Source organism: Fukomys damarensis, unplaced genomic scaffold, assembly GCF_012274545.1.
Source record: "Fukomys damarensis isolate Sample0158 unplaced genomic scaffold, DMR_v1.0_HiC HiC_scaffold_9, whole genome shotgun sequence".
NCBI lineage: Eukaryota > Metazoa > Chordata > Mammalia > Rodentia > Bathyergidae > Fukomys > Fukomys damarensis.
The window spans coordinates 45,363,307-45,373,882 of record NW_022900921.1 but is presented as its reverse complement, the minus strand read 5'-3'; positions in this window follow the sequence as shown (position 1 = coordinate 45,373,882).

Sequence of the window (10,576 nt, the reverse complement as noted above, 5' to 3'; positions counted from 1 at the left end):
TCAATTTGCTCTTATCATAGTGTGTGGCTTTCTTTGCCAGCTAATCCTTTATCCTAATGCTAAATCTATATCAGTATGATAGTTTAAACTAAATATTGTATATAGAGAGAAGTGTTGTAGTCTTTGCCAAAGAAATGCCAAGGTTCTGGGCTAACTTCTCTATTAAAGGATTAACTGTCTATAGCGCATATCTGCCAGAGACTAAAGTACCCCTCCTGTGGGCTACAATGTGGCATCTGACCAGCTTCTGCCACACAGGTGAGGACTACATCCCAGAGAGGAGATGGCAACAGGTTAGAAGGAATCAGGGCTTCTGAGTGAGCTCACAAAGCAGATCCTGCTCCTCCCCAGAGACTCTGTTATACAACAGAAGGGTAAATCTGCATCTAGTTTAAGACACGCTAATTTTGGTCTCTCTTTTTTTTTTTTTCAACATTGCCTAATGCCACAGGCATCCCGTATACACAGTGACTCAGAGCTGTTGACGGAGACCAGCATGGCTAAGTACAGGTCACAGAGGGAATGTTTACACTCTCCTCTGCACTTTCGTGTGCAAGAGATAAATAAGGACAGAGGTGAAAGAGATGATCATGATGGGGAGTTGAGGCTAATTTGGCATCTTTCATCTTCTCCTCACAACTTTCATCTTCTTCTTCACAACTTCTCACTCTCTACCCCAACTAGTTTTTTGATCAGTTGTGATTTAATAAACCTCTGTGAATTGTCTCCACAAGTCATTTCATTTCATCCTTGCCATAAAACCCTGAATGCGTCTGGTTTGCAAGGCCCCCACCCTTCCAGGGACCACTCTACAAAAGGTTTTGCCTTCTTCATTCTGCTGGTTCTGGGCACCAGAGTCTTGGTGCTGTGGTCCAGGGGGAATTCAGGAGGTGTGCAAAAACCTATATGACAGTAATGCTCATCTTTCTGCAGTAGATGGGACTTCTTCCCCCACATTTTTGTTTCTTTTTTCATGACCTCCCCTCCTCCAGCGCTTGCTCCCCTCCCCATTTGAGAAAAAAATCTATCTCCCAACTTCCTATCATGTTGCTTTTATTTTGCTCTCTATTTACAATTTGGGTTTCTTATATGAGAGAAACCACACAATATTGATGCTGAGTGTCTGATTTATTTCATTTAACATTGAGGTCTCAAGGTGCATCTATTTTCCTACAAGGGACTCAAGTTTGTCCATCTTTATGGCAGAGTAGTGCTCTATTGTGTGTAAATATCACATTACCTTCATCCATCCAACTGATGATGGACATGTAGGCTGCTTAGTTGGAGCTTTTCTAACCGAAGATGTTATGGAGACTTCAAACAAATTCGTTAGCAAAGTCTGAACATGTGCTGAACTGAGTCTGCACAATTTATTTTGCATATTTTATAGAATTTGTCTGTACAGTGACCTCACATATCAAATGCAAAACCATGAGGAGCATCCATAATCAATGGTGTCACTTTTAAATACCCTTAAGAACCTTAAAGTACACAGAATGTAGAACTCACGGTGACTGCACAGTGTGTCCTCCTGGACGGGAAGACTGGCACACATTTCCACGGTGAGGGTAAAGACTATAGTGTGGCTTTTTGTGTTAAGGAATCTGATTATATTTGAAAGCATGAATTTGTAGCATCTAGAAAGTTGGCCTATTAGGATAACAGTCCTGAAACTCTTTCTGCATTTTTGTTTTTGGATTTGGTGTGGGGATTTTTTGCAACACTAGAAATTGAACCCAGGGCCCTGTTGCAGGCAAAGCAGGCACCCGCCCTGGAGCTGCACACCTGGCCCTGTGTGTTTTTTTTAAAATGTATCATTGAGCAATGGGTTTAGATTTGCAGTTTGAGGTGAGTCTTTGCTGAGCTTATTTACAAGGATTAAGCTTACATGTACATCGGAAACTGTCAGAGAATTAAACTTTTTAAGAATGATTTTGAACCCAAAATATAAATAACTCAAAGAACAAAATAAGGAGAGAGAGTAGGAAATAGGGGGTTGACTTTTTCAAGGTAGAAAGGGGATCTGGGGAAGCAGGGAGAGGGAAAAGTGGGAGGGAAAGGCAGGTAAAAATGATCAAAATGTGGCATGTACATTCACCAGTTCCCGCAAACAAACAATTATTCTCCATTGCAAACATGTGCTAATAAGCAGAGAAAGAGAGAGAGTGCAGAAGGAAGGGAAGGCAAAAGAAAGAATTATTTTGCTGCTTGGGAATGTTTTGTTTAAAGTACATAAGAAGGAAAATCAAATACATTAAATTTATATTATACATAATTTGAAATATTTAAATATATTTAGTTTGTTAAATGTGTAAATGAGATAGACCAGTATTACAGTTTGTTAAAACATGCTAGACTTATAAATGGTACAATCTAATTTCAAGCTGATCTTCTGCCCATAATTACATAGAGTTTTAAATTCCTAACTTTGACAAATTGAATATTAATTTTAAAACTAAAATAAATCCAAGAACAGAGTCTTCTCTACCCATAAAATTGCTCTTGGAGGCAGGGCCATCTGACCCTAACAGGGCTTGGCTGCCTGTCCCTGCTGTCTGACCCCGCTTCTTATCACTAAGAATACGGAGCCAGGGAACCCACAGACGTGCTCCTCTGCCTCCGCCTCTCCCCAAGGCTGGGCAGCGTGTCTGTGTCCCACTAAATCCGTGGCTACTGAATATTCCACTGCTGGTGGAGGAAGCTTACACGTTTCTGAATAAGAGGCTTTGTAAGATTGGGCTGCAGGGCTCTGGTCTGATCAGTTCCTTCTCCAAGAGCGACAGGAGAGGACGGGGTGACACCTCCCACAGAACACATCCCACCTGATCACCAAAGTGCACTTCCTGTTTGGGATTTGGCCACTGCCCTGCCCCTGTGTACTGCAAGCTGCGGGCCCCCACTCAGCCCCTTTCTTCAAAGACACCACTCCTCTTTCCCACCTGCCTACCTCTCTTCCCCACCGGCTCATCTGTAGTGTCCCTTTCCTCCACCCAGCTCCTGCCAGCCTCTCTGCCTGGCTTCCCTTCTTCAGGTTCAGCCTGTCTTTTCAAAGGTGACAGAAGGAGTTGTCACAGATCCCTGTTAGATGTTGCCTAATAAGAATGCTTTCTTGCCATAAACTCAGACAGCTGCTCCAAACTTACCCGGATATTTACCCACTCAGAGTATGAATCCTATGAAACAGGAAATACCTGCTAGCTGGAAATAATGGCCCCCAGGGCATTCTGGAAGGGACAGGGGTGAAGGATTTCACAGTCAGGGACAACCAAGAAGAACCAGAGAGGTTCAGGGCCAAAATGAGATGATTGGGTTGGGCCGCTGGCTCTGCTACAAATTAGAGCCAAACCCATTTTCTGAACCTAAGCCTGAAAGATAAAGATGATGATGATACTGGTGGGTCTTAGAAAGGATGCCTTAGACAATGACATTGTTTCTAAACTGTAATGCAAGATGTGGAACCCGTCTCATGGGTTCTGTGATCCTCTGTGAACATATACTGAACCCATGGGGGACAACGCTGTTTCCACTAATGGACACAGAAGAGAAGTATGAGCCAATATAAGCTCTTTATGTTTAAGGACCCAGGCAGACACCCCCAACATCAACACCACCACACACTATGGCTTTGGGTCATGTCCCTGCTGGACTGTGGGCACACTAGGCAAGACAGAAACCTTTTGACGTCACCTTCTGGTATGAAGTACATAGTCACACGGGTGCCTCCAAGGAGAGAGCTACAAGCTCCAGTGTCATCTTCCACACCAAGTGAGCCCCACACCACAGGTGCCTGGGCCACCAGCCAGAGCAGACTCTTGTCCACCCACTCTGTCTCTGGACCGCTGTACATGAAAACACTGCCCTTGGAGGTCAAAGGCTTTTATGTTCTGATGCCATTTTGGCAAAAGCTCTGAAGCCAAATGAACTTCCTCTTTCTGCAGAGCAGGCACACAGGGTTTAGGGTCCACCATGCTGCTGGCAAAACAACTCCCTGCTTATGGCAGTTCTCAGTGAGCTCAGTGTGGGCACAGCCAACATGCCCTCAGGAATATCATTGCATGCAGACCAGGGAACAGCACTGGCCGCAGGTGTGTATGTGAATTGCCTGGAACATGGGGACACCTGACTCAGCCTCTCTGTGAGGAGGCAGCACTGCTAGACCCACGCAACCTGCAACTTCACAACTTTGGTCTCAGCTGTTTTGTCCTGGCCACAGCTAGTGTCTCCTCAGCCATTTGTCTCCTCTCCTGCTTTCTTGAGCTGCCATCTCCCTGCATCTCTGTTCTCACATTTCCCCTCTCAGATGTCCCCCAGGCCCACCCAGACACACCTTGGCCACCTGCTCATACCCCAGCCACACTGCAGGGGTCTCTCGGCCTGGCTTGTGCCCTCTTCCACTGAGCTCACAACATAAACACACATCTCAGGGCTCTTCTCTCCAAAACAAGCACTCTCCACCTGCACCTCCTTTCTCCTTCTTCTCTTCTCAGGATAAGGGGTCCAATTCTCCCGCCCACATTGTCCTCATCCCGGGCTCTCAGGCTCCTTCCACTTACAATCCTTGGGTCTTTGTGTCCCAGTGCTCAGTCTTCCTTTGCTCTGAAGAGAGCTTCTGGCTCAGCCACCCCCAGAAAGGCTCAGGCAGGTCCCCAGTACCCACCACCCACACACTGCTCAGACCCAACACTATACCCACCCACCATGCTCCTAAAACTGTCACTAGAAGGTCATCGCCCTCTAAGCACAGAATCAATGGGCCCTTCTAGGCTCCATCCTCCTTAATCTGTCCTTACCAACTGTCCTCCGGGTCACCTTTTCTTGCACCTGGATGTGATAGTGCTCACTGCTCCTAGTTCCTGCACTGGAGCACAAAGGATATTTACGTGCCAAGTCATATTGATTCCATAGCACACGAGTATCCTCCCTGTCCTCATGGCCCACAGCCAGCCTCCTGCTTGGGCACTAATTTACATAACCTGGATGGTTCCCAGTGGTCTTTCTTCTCCCTTCCTGGATATTTTTTGCTCGCAAGATTCAGTTTCTCCAAAATATTCACCCTAGGGGACACTAAGACAGAAATTAGTTGGGTATCCCCAATTTAAGTAAGGTTATTTCCCATGTTGAATATGCATAAAGTACACTGGTACTTGAGAAATAGTGAAAACAAAGGAATAAATAAATACCAAAATATTTCTAATAAGCTAGTCTGAGGGTCATCATTTTTTCATAGAAAATGTAATTTTAACTGATAATTGGATACAGCTGTTAACTTGTTTTAACTTGTCTAAAGCTTTACTAGTAAATACCTTTTCCATCTTTGATTTTCATTAGAATGTTTTTATTTCACTTTAATTTCTTAAGATGTTTTTCTCTGCATGTAGAAATACAGATGAGCAATTTTTCTTACAGTGTTGTATTTAAGCCATTTAAAAGGGCTTGCATTATTTCTTACAATACAATTATTTTTATTTTGTTGTGAGTAATGTGTTTCCCTCCCCTTCCAGCTTACTTTTTGGGCCTTGTCTTTTTTGTACTTAATCTGGTCATGATAGCTGAACTCCTTGGAACTATAATTTTATTTCTTTAAATTAATTTGGAATTTTTTCATGATCTTTTCTTCACAACTTTTTGTTCCCTGATGTTTCTTTATTCTTTCTGGGACTGTAGTTATGCATGCATTGGACTGCTCAGTATTGTCCTTAAATCTTTTTTTTTCCTTTCTCCCTGCCACCACTACTACAGTCCCTTAGTCTCTAATATCCTGTCTTCAAGTCCACTGTTTTTTTTCTGCGAAGTTTAATTGGCTGTTAAGTCCATCCAGTAATGTTCATTATAGATATACTTTTAGTACAACATTTTCCTTTGCTCCTTTTTGTTTATTTCTATATCTCTGTTAAATGCCCTATCTGATCTTTCATTGGGTTCATCTTTTCCTTAAATCTTTGAATGTAAATGAGACATATCAGCATTTCTGTCACTATTGGTGCATGACAAATTACCCCAAAATTTACCAGATTAGAGCAACATTTTTATTATGCAGATGAATTTCATTCATTATGCAGAATTTCATGCTGAAATTTGGCAGGACCATGAAAAAGAAACTAGAGTGAGAAACTGACTGGAACTTGGGACTACTGTAAAAAAGTCTGGGGCTTGAGCTGGGAAGAATTAAAAACTGGTGGTGATTTGATGGTCAGGGCTGGAGTCATCCAGAGGCCTGCTCCCTCGCTTGTCTGGGCCTGGCTGAGATCACACAAAGACCAGAGCTGACAATCTGCTGCCTACATGTGGTCTCTACCTACAGCAAGGAGGCTCAGCATCTTGGGGTTTCCAACATGAGAGCTCCAATGATCCAGGGAAAGAAACACTACCCTTGGGACCCTGCTCCTAAGCTGTACAGTGCTGCTTCAGTGGTGCTTTTCCAGTGCCATTCTAAGTACTCCCCAATTCAGGCGTGTGGAGCACGGACCTCACCACTCTGTGGGAATCTTATCAAAGAATTTGAGTGCCAAGTTTGAAATAGCAAAATCAGGGATAAAGTCAACACCATAGACCTGGTGGTAAAAATAGCTCAGGTTAAGGTGCTGGCAGCAGAGGTGGAGAAAAGATATATGCAAAATGAAGCTAGAGGTATTTTCTGATAAAATTGATAGGAAAGTAAAGTAGATGATAGAAAAGAAGGCACACAAGGTCTCAATTTTTGGTGCTTTTTTTTTTCTTTCTTTGGACTGCAGATTGAACCTGAGGCCTTTGCAGTGAGCTAAATCTCTAGCCCTTTTATATTTCTTAATTTTGAAAGAAGAGCTTGCAAATTTGCCCAGGCTAAGCTCAAACTTGCGAGTCTCCTGTCTCAGCCTCCCAGAGTGCTGGGATTATAGGCTTGTGCCATCAAACCAGGCTCTAGGCTCCCAATTTGTGCAACAGACTGGATAGTGGTGCTATGTACTGTGCTACAGAAAAGAAGAAGAGGACTAGGACTTGTTTGTTGGGTTTTATGGGGAGAATAACTCAAGGCAAGGTTTGAAACTGTTGAAGTGGAATGTACTTGAAGACATCAGAGCAAAATGGCAAGCAAAGAGCTGAGTATACAAACTCAAAAGTGAGAATCAGAGATAGAAAGATGGACCAGTTAGTATTTAAGTGGTAATTCCAGCCCCAGATATGATGAAGTCAGAGAATGTACAGGGAGAAGAAATCAAGATGAACATAAAGCATCATCCAACATGTGCAATCATAGACAGAAGTGAGTGAGAGGTGCTGGGGAAGCAGACCAGGAGTTCTTAGAAAGCCAAGGGCAGCTTTCACCCCACAAGCCAAGGGGAAAGAAGAGTTAGAGATGGGAGAGTGGTGGGCTCAATGTTGGTGAGTAGCAAGATGAGAAGACTAAGCATCTACCACAGGGAGGAGATTGTTATCTATCATGAAATTTTTACTATGGTTATGCTAGCATATGCTAGCATAATGGGAAATGAGGTATAGAAGAAGCCTGTTTAAAACAGAACAGGAAAAGACCCAAGCTTTTTTTTTTTTTTTTTTTTTTATTTTTTTTTTTTTTTTGGTACCGGGGATTGAACTCGGGTCCTTGAGTTTGCAAGGCAGGCCACCAAACCTCTGAGCGAAATCCCCAGCCCCCCAAGCTTTTCATTCTATAATCGCAGTCACCTCATCTTCACCAAGTCCTGTGCATGGTTTGCAGCTCCCCCTCTAACTTTGCTCTCCTAGGAAATACACCTCTGTTTATACATTTTCTATTTCTCAGCAACCAAACACATGGAACTCTTCCTGTGCTTCCTTTGCTGACTTCACCCTCTACCCACTGTCCCCCATGGTGATATCAGAGCCCATAGCTCTACACACAGCCTGTCCTCCCCTGCACTGGTTCCTGGCCCCACCTGTAGCCTCCTCATCTAGAATTTGATGCCTGCTGCAGCCTGTCCTGGGGAGTCTTCCTCTGCCATGCCTCTGCTTCTGGCACCTAGAGATGCTTTTCTGCAGAAGCTAGGAGGTTGGCACCTCCAGCTCTACACAAAGTCCCCCTCCACTGTCCCAGCCATTAGCCTTCTCTATTTCTAGCTCCGTATAGCTCTAATTCTGAAGTCATCTTCCACTGCTTGTTTCCTCCCTTCTGCCTGCACTGCCCTGCTCTAGCCTTTCCTGTGCACACAGACAAGCCACCTCCTGTTAATCTGTGCCCAGCAGTCTCCACCACCACAGAAATAATCCACATCTGATGTGGCAGAACTCAGAGCCACACATCAGATTCTTCACAGTGAGCTTCAGAGTCTTCTTCTGCATGTGCCACCACATCTTCGTGTGGCCGTTGATTAAAATAGAAAGAGGAAGACTAAATAAATAGTGACTAATACATTCCAGCTGTTGGCACCTCTGCAGCTGGACCAGGGTTTCCTGGAACAGCATGTTGGGAAGGATTCCAAGACTCCATCCAGCGTGGGTACTGGAGCTCCCTGCTGCACTGGTACTTGCTTTAAACTGGGGAGAACTGGCAAGTGCAAAACTCCATAAAAGCACCAGACTGAAACCGGTGGGCCCATCCATAGTTTAACCTCAAAGAAAGGAATGAGGTAGCCCATTCAAATCCCAAAAGTTCTACGAACAATGATTTTGGTAATGTGTATTTGGAAGTTTATGATTTAATGTTTGCATTTTGCTCCTTTTATATTGCTACTATCCTTTACATATTTATCTATAGTTGGTTTAGAGCTACTTCTGATATATAGAACTCTTAAAAAGAATATCTAACCCAAAACATTTGAATCTTTGAGATACATATTTATACATACACATGTACACATATATGTATACATATATACATTCCACAAAAAGTGTATACACACTTCAGCAGTTTGATGTGCTAATGCTTGTCTGGAAGCTAATAGCCAACACTTTGTAATTGCAGAGACCAACGGTAACTTGTATTAATGTCATTATGTCTCAATAAATCTATATTAAAATATGTATGCAAATGTTCTTTTTCCCTGATGTATACATTCTTTGGTAGTGTGTGTGCGTGTGTGTGTGTGTGTGTGTGTGTGTATGAAAGAGAAAGGAGAAAGAGGAGGGAGAAAAGGAAAAGGAGGAAGAGAAAAAGGAGAAGAAAGGAGAGGAAAAGGAAAGAGAAAAGGAGGAGAGGAGGTTCTTATGTGATCTATAACTTTGCAAGATCACTGTGAGGGTTCAATGATGCTAACTCACAGTAGTATCACACAAATTTGGTTTTGGAAACACCCCTCAAGGAGTTACGAAGATTTGTAGTCAGAGTCAGTGATGCTAATGTCCATGATCTCACTACACAGGGAGCACTTCAATTGCTGTACCAGCAGAACTGTAATTACCTCAGACAAACACTGGGTTCCAAGAAATCACACAGTGACTTCTTGGTTTGACCCACTGGCCTTGGAATAGTTTGCTTATGGAAACTTTCCGATAGATTTCTCAACATATTCTTTGAGGTCCATATACTTTGTAAAGTTCAAAGTTCCAGCACATGAAAGATGCCTCAAAGAGACATATGAAAATATTTCTTTCTAATAAGAGTACTAAGAAGAGTTTGTTCTCTGGTTAAACTTAGTAATAAGAGCCAAAGCTCAGGAGCACTTGCTAAAAGGCAGACGCTAGATATTGTTTGACAAGCACTTTCAAGATGAAGAAACTTCAATACAGAAAGGTCAAGTAATTTGCCAAATGTCACAAAGCTCATTAAGAATGGAGCTGGGATCCAGAGCTCTGCCCCAGAATAGTCATATCTGTCTAGCTGGTTGCATGGATTGTTTCAGGTGAGTACTAAAAATACCTGCAACTAGATAGAAACAAATGATTGGGGATGACTCAGTAGAAGCAGATGTTTAGGTAAGAAAGTAAAAAGAGGCCTTAAAATTGTGTCCTCTGAAGAAGGCTGAGATGTTTATTTTAAAAACACACAAAACCAGAATGTGAACAGGAGTAGAAGGATAGCTTATGGGTTTGAGTAGATCAGACAGTTCTAGAATGTTCTAGAAGGTTCTTCTATGGTCTAGGGTAACCTGGAATGAGATGCAATCGAGACATAATGAGACCTGCTGTGGAACCATTCTACATGTGAAGGAAGTGTTTATCATTACAGCCCAATACATACAAAAGGATTGTTTCAAAAAAAAGTGACTGAGACTAAAATTGCTCTGTAATTCCATGGTAGTGGAACTGACAGGTATTGAATTTGCTGAGTGACTTCAGGGGAAGAGGTTCTGACCTAAACAGCTGAAAGTCAAATGAGAGTTTGCCTCTGTAGTAACAACATATGATTACCACACTGGAGAATTGCACTTGGCTTTGATTTGATTTCAGTGGACCCATGTGTAAACCAAACATTCATCTCTCCCCAAAAATTTTGCCCATTAATTCAAAATTTCTATTGTCCATGAAGTGTTTCTTTTTTTATTTTTTGAAATAAGGTCTCACTATGTGGTTCAGGCTGACCTTGAACTTATAATGTAACCCAGGCTGGCCTCCAACCCTCCTGCCTTAGCCATTGGAGTGCTGGGATCACAGGCATGTGCGAGCATGCCCAGTTCATGAAGTGTTT